Source organism: Bos indicus x Bos taurus, chromosome 6 (assembly GCF_003369695.1).
Source record: "Bos indicus x Bos taurus breed Angus x Brahman F1 hybrid chromosome 6, Bos_hybrid_MaternalHap_v2.0, whole genome shotgun sequence".
Lineage (NCBI taxonomy): Eukaryota > Metazoa > Chordata > Mammalia > Artiodactyla > Bovidae > Bos > Bos indicus x Bos taurus.
In genome coordinates, this window is record NC_040081.1 from 28,235,890 (window position 1) to 28,247,470 (window position 11,581).

Here is an 11,581-nt window from a genome sequence, read left to right on the forward strand (position 1 = left end):
GCCACCTCATGCAAAGAGTTGACTCATTGGAAAAGATTCTGATGCTGGGAGGGATTGGGGGCAGGAGGAGAAGGGGAAGACAGAGGATGAGATGGCTGGATGGCATCACTGACTCGATGGACGTGAGTCTGGGTGAACTCCGGGAGTTGGTGATGGACAGGGAGGCCTGGCGTGCTGTGATTCATGGGGTTGCAAAGATTTGGACACAACTGAGCGACTGAACCGAACTGAACTGAGAACTGGTAAGTATACGAGCCAAGGCTAAACTGGATTTTAATACTTCATACATAATGTTTTCTTAAATCAAATTAAGGTTTTCTTGATACTGTTTTCTCAACCAAAGCATACTAACCTTTTTGGATTATATAAGTAATATTAGTTTTGCCTTCTAAAAAGTATATATTTATTTGAGACTCAAAGCAACACTCCATTGAAAAGGTTGGTACATAAATACTCCAGAAGGTCTGAATTAAAATCCCATAATCCGATATATTTGCATTTCTTAAGCAAATTATATGAATAATTAAACCATGCGGGATTAATATAGGCTAAAAGTCACACCCCTTCCCATCATATCAGGTTATATTTTGCCACCAAATGAGTTTGCCACAATCTCACCAAAGTACTTTAGGAATTACTTTGGATCATAATACTATGAGTGATGGATCATGGTGGTAGCATTCCATGAGTCTTGATTAAGCATGGATAGTGAATTTGCCTCTGGGGAGCAATTTTGACACTGGAGAGGGTTTGTGTATTTCCTTGAATTCTGCTTATTGAGCTGTGTCTAAGTACAAGGGAATTCTGTTTATATGATATATAAGTATTATAACTTATACCTAGGATTTTAGTTCTTTCTATCAGAGCAAAAAGTTATTTTTAACACAAGAAACATTTGATTTGCCCTTGCATCTCTAGTGACTCTAGTGCAGAGAAGCAAAGTTCATTATTGCAGTAGAGTGAAAAGAAGCCTAGAAAGTTCAAGTAAGTTAGACATGTTTCTATTGATTACAACACTACTGAGAATAGAAAGGGATAGATAAAAGCCAGGAAGTTGGAATTAGTTTAAAATTATCTCTCTAAGGACTGAGCCCTTTGGAGAAAGCACTGGATAAATTACAAGTCACATTTGAATAACCTTCAATAACAGAACTATGGATGCACAGTATATGTGAATTCTAAAAGAACATAATTGTAGTGCTATTTATATTCTTCTATTTCTTAGAAATACTTTATAGATCTTCTAAGGAAAATTGCAAGAAATGCCTCACAGTTGCCATAGTAGCAGAGTCAATATTTTTTGAATGCAGTAAATTGAAAAGGATGTTGAAAAGGGAAGAAGATATGTAACCATGGTATGCCTGTGGAACAGTACTGTCCAAGAAAACTTTCTATAATGATGCAAACAGGCTAGCCCCTAGCACATGATGGTGTTGAGGGTATGAAATGTGGCTCCTGAGACTTAGGAACTCAGTTGTAAGTTTAATTAGATTTCACTTCATTTAAATGTAAATAGACACATGTGACTAGACGCTACCCTATTTGGCAGTGTAAGTATAGAATTTAAAATGTGTTAAACATATGGCTTTTCCTCCAATGTTGAGGTTGTAATTTTTGGCTAGACTTATTTTTTTTTAATAATAACTCTAATTAATTGTCTGAGTTTGTTAGAGCTAATAAAAAGATTGTTCTGGTGCCCAATTACACTATGTAACTCATGTCATACTAAATAGCAGGGTGGAGAGATGAGGTTTTCCAATACCAACATACATCTTAGTTACATAAGTCTAGGCTGCATCAGTGTTCCTCAGGCTTGAGAATACAGAAGAATCAGATGAAGCACCCTGTTGAAGCACAGATTCTTCTTTGGGAGAGCTGAGGTGGGACTCAAACATTTGCATTTCTAACAAGCTCTAAGTGGTCCTGCTAGTGGAGGACCAGTTTTATTAGTACGCAGTGGTTACTTAATGGGGTTCCCAGGTGGCTCAGCAGCAAAGAACCCGCCTGCTAATGAAGGAGACATGGGTTCAACTTCTAGTTCAGAAAGATCTCTAGGAGAAGGAAATGGCAGTCCATTCCAGTATTCTTGTCTGGGAAATCCCATGGACAGAGGAACCTGGTGTGCTGGTTACTTAATGCAGTAGTGCTCAAAAGGCAGATTCTGAGACTCTGGACCAGCACTTTCACGGTCATTATTCCTTGGGGACTTGTCAGAAATGCAAAGTTTAATGGTTTTTCTCAGATATATTAAAGCAGAAGTCCTAAGGATGAGTATATTTCTTGTAACAAATCCTCCAGATGAACTGGAAAATGTGCTGTAAAATCACTTGTACATATGCATGAGAAAGAATGTATTGTACATCATAGCAGGAACTTGGAAACAACCAAAATACCTATCTTGAAGAAACTAGCTGAGCAAATTGTAGCTGAATTTGCTTTTGGGATACTATGTGATAGTTAACAAAAAAACAAGTAAGACACATTAGCTGTCATGGAAAGATGTCTAAGACATATAATGTGTGTGGAGGAGTTGAAATAGACAATGTATCATGATTTATGTAAAAACAAAGCAATTAAAAAAGAATGGATTGATCTTGGTATGTATATTTGTTATATATATAATAGAATAACTTGTGAAATCAAATTGATATCAGTGGTATTCTGTAAGGAATGAACTAGGATTGGGAGCAGTAGTTGATATAGAATTTATGTGCATGTTGAGTTTATAAAAGGGAAATATATCCGTCAGATCAATACTTGTGACTTAAAAAATAAAAAGTCCATGCCATGGTGTTAAGCAGGGATGTATGTATCTGTTAATATCAGTTGAACAGACCTATTTTATTATCTTTAATTGTCTTGACCATACATTTGAATCATTTAGTTTATGAATCCAGTTTCTTGTATTAAGTTAGAAACAACTCCCATTGTTGATGCTGGAGTCTGTCATTATATGATGTTAATATTGAATCAGAATTTTAGACCAGGAAATAACATCTTTTACACTTTTTGATTGGTTTGCTTTACTTCTTCTCTATATTATAAACCTGCTTTGAATTCAGTTTCCAATATGAGGGTTTTTAAAATCTTTTTATAATTTCAGTGGATTTCTTTCCAAGACATTTTGCATTGTAAAGCAAATGTGATTAGGTCTCTATTCAAAAAGATGCTAATTATAAGAAAAACTAAGACAATGTTACTCTAACAGGGTACAGAACAAATTTTATCTGGCCCATCACTGTTCACATTACCTTTCTACCATGCTTAGGATAAATTCCTGATCACCTTACGCATGGTAAGATATGTGCCCATGGTAATCATGTGTATTTATCCCATGCATTACACACTGAATGTGCATCTCAAAGTTTGTGTAACATAAGATTAGGAGAATGAACCTTATCTTTTTTGGTTTTCTAAAGCACTTTCTTGTTAACATTTTACATATAATAAAATGACAAAATGCTGTATTATGCCTGAGGTTAATATAGCAATTTTAACATTGAAATTGATTTTAATACTGCTAAAATTACCTGTGATGATCAGTTTTATGCGTTAACTTGCCTAGGCTAGAGGACTCAGTTTTTCAAACAAACACAAGTCTTTTAAGTGGTGCTATGATGCTATATTGTGGATGTGATTAATGTCTAAAATCACTTAACTTTATTTAAAGGAGATTATCCTTTATAATCTGTATGTGGCTGATCTAATCAGCAGAAAGGCCTTAAAAGTGGAATGGAGGTTTCTGCGGGGAGCAGAAATCTTGCCTGTAGACTGCAGTATCAGCTTCCGCCTGATAGTTTCCAGCCTACCCTCACTACTGTAAAAGTGACCTTGGAATTGAGTAAAGAATGGGGGAAATGGTGAAGAATGGGAGAAATCTGAAGCACTTCAGAGAAGAAAGCTACATTACCTTGAACAGAATGTTAACAGAAATATGGACTTTAAACATGCTTCTGGTGACTTCTTAGAAGAAAGTGAGGAGGACAGTAGAGAAAGCTTCTATCTTGATCCTAAGACAAGATTTTTATGCACCACAAGTCAGGAGTCCTCCTGCAGCTTTTACAGAATGTGGATATGCAGATTGGAAGAATTGTGAAGTTTTAATACTTTTTGTGATTTTCTTTTTAAATTATTAAACATATGTTTTATTAATGTTTCTGTTTGCAAACATGTTTGAGGATCCAGTATGGTGTTTTCTGAACATGAGGCGTGAAATGAAAGCGGGTGATTCCAGGTTTGAGTCTGCAGATACTTTTGGTAGGGTTGAAAGCAAACAATTGGAGTGTTCAAAGTCATTTCCAAGTCACTGAACCTGAGCAACAAAGGAAAAAACATAAAACTATAACAACAGCAATAATAAAAGCTTCCTATTAACATATTTACCAGGAAAGCCAGTCATTTCTATAGGAGCTGACAATCCACTATTTAATCCCATTGTACATAGTTTGTTGCAAACACTCTCTCAGTGAAGCAACAAAATCAAAAGGACAGGATTACAAACCACAGTCACTCAACAAGGAAAGCACTGAGAAATAGTTCTTGGAATCTTAAAGTCAGTAAAGGTTTTGTTTAAAAAAAAAAATTAGCTGCATTAAGTGCAACATTTCAAGAACCAAGTTATTTAGTGGCAGGAATTATCACCTCCCACTCCCCCCAAAAAAGAAAAGTGTCACATGGTTGGTGATAACATAATGATGGAAGCATGTAAAAGTATAGTGAGAAAACGCTGGGTTAAGATGCAACTGGATAAATCAAAGACACCACTCTCTATCAAGATAAGTTGAAAAACTGAAAAAAAAATCATTGAAAATGAAGAGATCTGAGAGCAATAAATGGAAAAATGACTTCTCCTTTCATAGTGGTGAGTAAACATGATTCATCATTAGCTATCAAGCTCTAGCATTTATAAACATGGTGAATGTTGACAAAATTCATGAATGACATTTTCTGGCTACAAGCTTCTGTCTGAAGGAAAGAAGGTCATAATGTATTTATTTTTTTGCCTTCATATTTGGATAGTGCTGTCTAGGAGTTGTGATGAATTGCTTACCAACATTATCCCATAAATGGTTAGCTCTAGGAGGAGCTTGTCTCCTGTTATAAAATAAAATCTTGATATTGTCATAAAATACATTCACAGATGAAGGAAAGTTGCAAGGCTCGAGGTAGCCTGCAGTTAAAAGTCCCCTCCAGATCCTCCCCACCATTCTATGCAAAACAAAGAACTCTCTCACCCGAAGAAAAAATAGACATTAGGTTGATTATGTCCAGCTTCCAGCCGGTCCAGCCTCTAGCCAATCTCCAAAATTCCTTGCCCAGCTGTTTAAGAGGTAACTACTCCGAACAACCTTGGAGAAGAACAGGTCCCCTTAAGATAGTAACTTTCCACATACAAGCCTATATATACTTACTCATTTCTTAGGTTAGTGTAGCAGCTTACTAATCTGACTGCTGCCCCTTCTCACCTCATTAAAGGTGATCTGTTCCTGTAAAGTGCTGGTCTCATTCTTTTTCTGAACCTCGCCTGCTCTAACTCCCTTACCTTACAACAGATATACGCTGGGCTCAAAAATTTGGATAGTAAATTAAAACTAAAGTGTCTGAATAATACTATAAAATGATTAACTTTGTTAAATGATGATCAGTTTCCTTGAACATGTAAAACTCAACAAAGAGCACATAAATCATTTAATACATACAAAAATCTGGATTCATTGTAGAGATTTCTCAGAAAGTGTTTGAGCTGGGAGATGAATTTCAGTAGTACATTTGAGGAAATATTAATCCAAATTTTGTTAATGTTTTGAAAATGATAAATGGCTGCCCAAAGTAACCTAATTGACAGGCATTGTTTCTTCACTTGAATTAGTTGAACAAGTCTTTGCCAGGCTCTGAAGTGACAAGATTCTTAGACTTTAAAAGGAAATGGAATTTAAACATGTTGGAAATAGAAAAATTTTAATGTTTTTACTTTTGCTTGGGTTTGACAGTAAGGAAGGATATCAGTAAATATCTCAGTCCCACAGTAAGTTCAGTTCAGTTCATTCATTAGTCATGTCCGACTCTTTGCGACCCCATGAATTGCAGCATGCCATGCCTCCCTGTCAATCACCAACTCCCGGAGTCCACCCAAACCCATGTCCATCAAGTCAGTGACCTCATCCAATCATCTTATCCTCTGCTCTCCCCTTCTACTCCTGCCCTCAAACTTTCCCAGCATCAGGGTCTTTTCCAATGAGTCAGCTCTTCGCATGAGGTGGCCAAAGTACTGGAGTTTCAGCTTCAACATCAGTCCTTCAAATGAACACCCAGGACTGATCTCCTTTAGGATGGACTGGTTGGATCTCCTTGCAGTTCAAGGGACTCTCAAGAGTCTTCTCCAACATCACATTTCAAAAGCATCAATTCTTCAGTGCTCAGCTTTCTTCACCATCTGACTCTCACATCTATAGATGACCACTGGAAAAACCATAGTCTTGACTAGACGAACTTTGTTGGCAAAGTAATATCTCTGTTTTTTAATATGCTATCTAGGTTGGTCATAACTTTCCTTCCAAGGAGTAAGTGTCTTCTAATTTCATGGCTGCAATCACCATCGGCAGTGATTTTGGAGCCCAGAAAAATAAAGTCTGACACTGTTTCCACTGTTTCCCCATCTATTTCCCATGAAGTGATGGGACCAGATGCCATGATCTTTGTTTTCTGAATGTTGAGCTTTAAGCCAACTTTTTCACTCTCCTCCTTCACTTTCATCAAGAGACTTTTTAGTTCCTCTTCACTTTCTGCCATAACGGTGGTATTGTCTGCATATCTGAGGTGATTGATATTTCTCCCGGCAATCTTGATTCCAGGTTGTGCTTCTTCCAGCCCAGCGTTTCTCATGATGTACTCTGCATATAAGTTAAATAAGCAGAGTAGTGTAGCATTAATTAACTGCCAGAAGAAAATCTCTTCAGGAAAGCCTTAATATCCAAATACTTAACTAATATTAATAATACTGGCCCAGTTATCAAAAAACAATAAAATAACTAAAAATCTATAGAAATATATAGAAAATGGAAATAGACCATTGGGATAACAGATAATATTGTTAAATAATGTTAATTTATATGGCCAAAATATAGAAAAGATGGAGAATTTTAGCAGATCTAACTGAAATCTACACACACACAGTCAAATATTTGTTCCAAAGTAAAAATAAAATAACTCATATTATAATTCTATAGACTTTAACCATATACTTGACAGAGCAGGAAAGATAATTAGTGAACGAAAAGATAGTTTAGTAGAAAATATCAAACTGAAGTCTGGAGAGAAAAAAACATAATTGAAAATTTAGAAAAAGTCTATAAAGATATAAGGTGTATGGTCAAAATATGTAATACTCATACAACTAGAGTCCTAGAAATGGAGAGAGAATGGGACAACTCCTAAAAAGAGAGGAAAAATCATTAAACAATTAAATTCATGGATATAAAAATACGTTCTTTAAAATTTGATTCATTCTACAATTTCAAGTTAAGTTTAATGCTTAGAAATGAATCAGTGTAATGCTCCACATTAACATGATGTGGGAGAAAAATCATATAGCCATACCAATAAATGGACAAAATCCATCAATTTTTCCTGAATTTTAAAAATAATTAGCAGACCAAGGACAGAAGAAAGCTTACTTAATACAATACTTAATACAATAGTATTGACCAAAATTCTACAGTAAACATCCTGTTTAATGGTGATATATTATAAAATTTCACTGTGAAACTAGGAATGAGATAGAGATGGAGATGATTTCTAGCAACATTTCTATTCAGTATTTCACAGGAGGGAGTTCAGTGACAGAAGAAAATGAAATAAGGGTTGGGATGGATGAAGTGACACTGTCATTATCCATAGATGACATTGTATAGTACATTCCAAAGAATGTTACAAGAAGACCGTTAAAGTTAATGTGACTCTAAAAAGGCTACTAGATTAAATATCAATATACAAAAATAAAAACAATAAAGAAATGTAATTTCTAAAATATGTTATTTATCTAATAAGAAACTTGTATAAGAGTTCTATACCAAGAAAAATATTTATGAGATAAAGTAAGGAAGATTAGTCAATAGAAAAAAATCTTGTATTTTAAACTTGTCATTTTTCTTTGAGTAAAACTAGATTCAGTGTAATCTTAATAAAAATTTCAGTATGTAAGTTGAGGAGCTGATTTCAACTCATGTAGAAATGAGATAATCAAGAATAGTTAATATAGTCTTGAGGAAATGAACATTTTTGGATGATATAATTGTCATCAAGACAAATAAGAAAGTTAAAGTTATTAAAGCAGTGCTTTATTTACTCAGGAATAGACAGACTAATGAAATAGAACAGATAGAAGAGAAAATGGCCTGATTTGAGACAAAGATGCCTCTGCAATTTGGTAAGGAAGGATGCTCTTTCTAATAAATGAGACTGGGTTAATTATATACCTGCATAAGAAAATACAAACCCATCTACCTCATACCATCCATAAAATCAATTCCAGGTGGATTTAGATCTATTTGGATGATAAAGCAAAAATACTTCTACAAGAAAATGTATACTACCATGTGACACCAGAGGGGACAAAGAATTTTTTTTAAAAACTGGCTTCAAAAAGACATAATTGTGATTAAAATATTGATGATTGAACTCCATTAAAATCGGAAAGTTTTGATCATCAGGAGACACCATAGGAAAGAAGAAGTCCAGCTACAGAATGAGAAAACATATTTACATACAAAAAGAATGTGTATCCAGAACAAAGAATTTCTAAATGTCAGTAAGAAAAAAGACAAGCTGCATTTTATAAAATAGATAAAACTTGAATTAACTCTTTACAAAAATGATATTCAGGGATGTCCCTGGTGATCCTCTGGGTAAGACTTCACCTTCCATTGCAGAGGGTGTGGATTTGATCCCTGTTCTGGGAGCTTAGGTACTACGTGCCTCATGGCCAAAACAGCAAAACATAAAAACAGAAGCAATATTGTAATAAATTCAATAAAGACTTAAAAAAATGATATCAAAATGATCAAATAGCCTGTGTAAAGAATTTCAACATCAACTGTCACAAAGTAAATAAAGAATAAAACCACAATTAAATGCCACCCTTGTACCTACTACAACAGTTGGGGGAAAAAAAACAAGAATAACAACAAAACTTTTTAAAAAAGATTTCAAGAATTGATGAGGATGAGAATACTGCTTTAGAAAACACTTTATCAAAATTTACTAAATCTGAGCTTGTAATACTTTCTGATCCATTAAATGCAGATCGTGAATGTCATTTTTCAAAAAAAAAATTAAATGACACATCAGATGTTCATCAACGATGAAATAATATACTATGGCTATAAGCAACAAAGTGATAAACCTCACACTCCTAATGGTGAGTGAAAGAAGCAAGACACAAAATAATATGTACTATTTCTTTTCCTTTATGTATAGCTCAACCATAGGCATACCAAGTGAGTAAATTCCTTTGGAAGTGCTAATTAACTGGGGGAGAATGCTATGGAGACTTCTGGGATGATGGTAATATTCTGTATCTTCATCTGGATTATGGCTGTCTGTTCATTTTGTAAAGGATCATTGAACTGTTTATAGTTTCCATACATACGGTACTATAATTCAGTGGGCATTTAAAAGGTAAATTAAGATTTAAAAAAATTGCAAAATGTATTTTGCTCACATCCTACATCACTGTTACAGTCATGTCCATCTTTGAATTCTGCATTTTCCATTGATTTGTGATAACATGCATGTACAGATGGTAAACTATTTTATTTTCAGAATGTTTGGAATTAGCATCACTATTTCCAGTAACATAAAAAAAATGACATTTTACTCTGGTTATTTTTTCAAATTAGATCCCAAAGAATTAATACTTAGTTTGTCTAGCAAATGTTAGCATTTGTATTAATTACCATTTGTTCATCTTTTTTTGGTTTTATGTTCCTAAATTTTTTACAGATTTTTTTCTTATTTCTTCCAAATTTGCTTCACAATATTTTGTCTTATCATTGCTTTAATAGATGTGTTCTTCAGTTTAATTGATGTTCATAGTGTTTTTCTTCCTGAAATATGGGAAAGCTTCTTTTTATAAAGAAATCAGTCTTATAAGAAGCTACTTAAAGCACATTCTCTTATAGTATGAAACCATTTTGTAGTTGTTTTTCTTGTGCCTGTAGGTTTCAAATTTTATTATCTGGGAATTGTGATAATTTTCTTTCTCTCTCGAACTTTTCTACTTCCAAATTCTTATTTCTTTTTTTCTCTCTGATTGTATTCTCCACTCTGTTCATAAAAATAACACATATTTTATGGGGCCTTGATTAGGGACAATGTGATTTTTTCAGAATCAGTCTGAATAATAGGATGGCTGACTGAAAAATAAAAAATTAGGTGTTTAATTTTGATGATATTCTGACAAGGTGTTCGGTGATGCAAAAGAGGAGAGAGGAGAATTATAACCTTTTTAATAGTTATTATGGTGTTTTCTATAAAGTGTTGAAATAAATTGTTTAGAAATTGAAATTTTTATTTCTAGAAATGCATATTAAGATCAAAGTAATCTATGTCAGAATTTCTGAGTTAGAGGGGTTACTCTCTGAGGAAACTAAGGCCTGAAAATAGAAGTTTGTTTCTAAAGATCACAGGATGAATCAAGGTAAGGATCTGACTTCTATTCCCAAATTGATACTGAGACAAAATTTATTGCAAAGTTATTTGATAATCTAAAAACAATTAATTTAGTATGAATTAAATGCATATACTTTGACAAAAGTATTTTAACCGTCTTTGAAACAATGCTTATTCTTTTGAAATATTTTGGTAACCTCCTTTTTCTTGGTCCAAAATAAAGTAGACTTTAGCATCCAGTGTGTGCATACACCTATCAGTCAAAACAAATAGAATATTATATACATAGACCTATTTCATTTTCTTCCCTGAATATCTATTGGAAATTTCTGAATATTTTTCACTGCACAAGAGTGTTTTCTTATTTTGAGCTCTACTTTTAGCTACCTTCACAAACAAAAACCTCTAAAAACCTAAGTAAATAGGTAAATTTCTTTTCAGGTTGCCTAACATTTGATAATAATCACAAGTTATTATGACCATTGTGTTTTGATTTTATTTTTCTCATTTCTAACAAATTCTGACCAGGATAGATTAAACTTACTAATAAGCATTAGTTCATCCATAATTATGATTAACATTTCTGAACTTGTTATTTAAGAATAGGAGATTTATAGAAAAATACATCAGGCTTTGCTAACTAGGTAAAATATATTTGAGTTTTGACCACAAATTCTGTAAAGTCAAGTAATACAAAACTAAATCCAATCAAATTACCATCATTATGCATATTTACCATTTTTGAAAGTAAGCCAAGATTGATTAGGTTACAGTAGAGTTAATGGCTAACCTTACTTGTAAGCATCCCGTATTGAAGACGGAATCACGTATGTTCATAAGGTAGTTAAACTGTTGACATCCTCTTTCCCTCACAAAAATGTTCTTATGGTCTTGTACTTAGGTGAGGTAGACA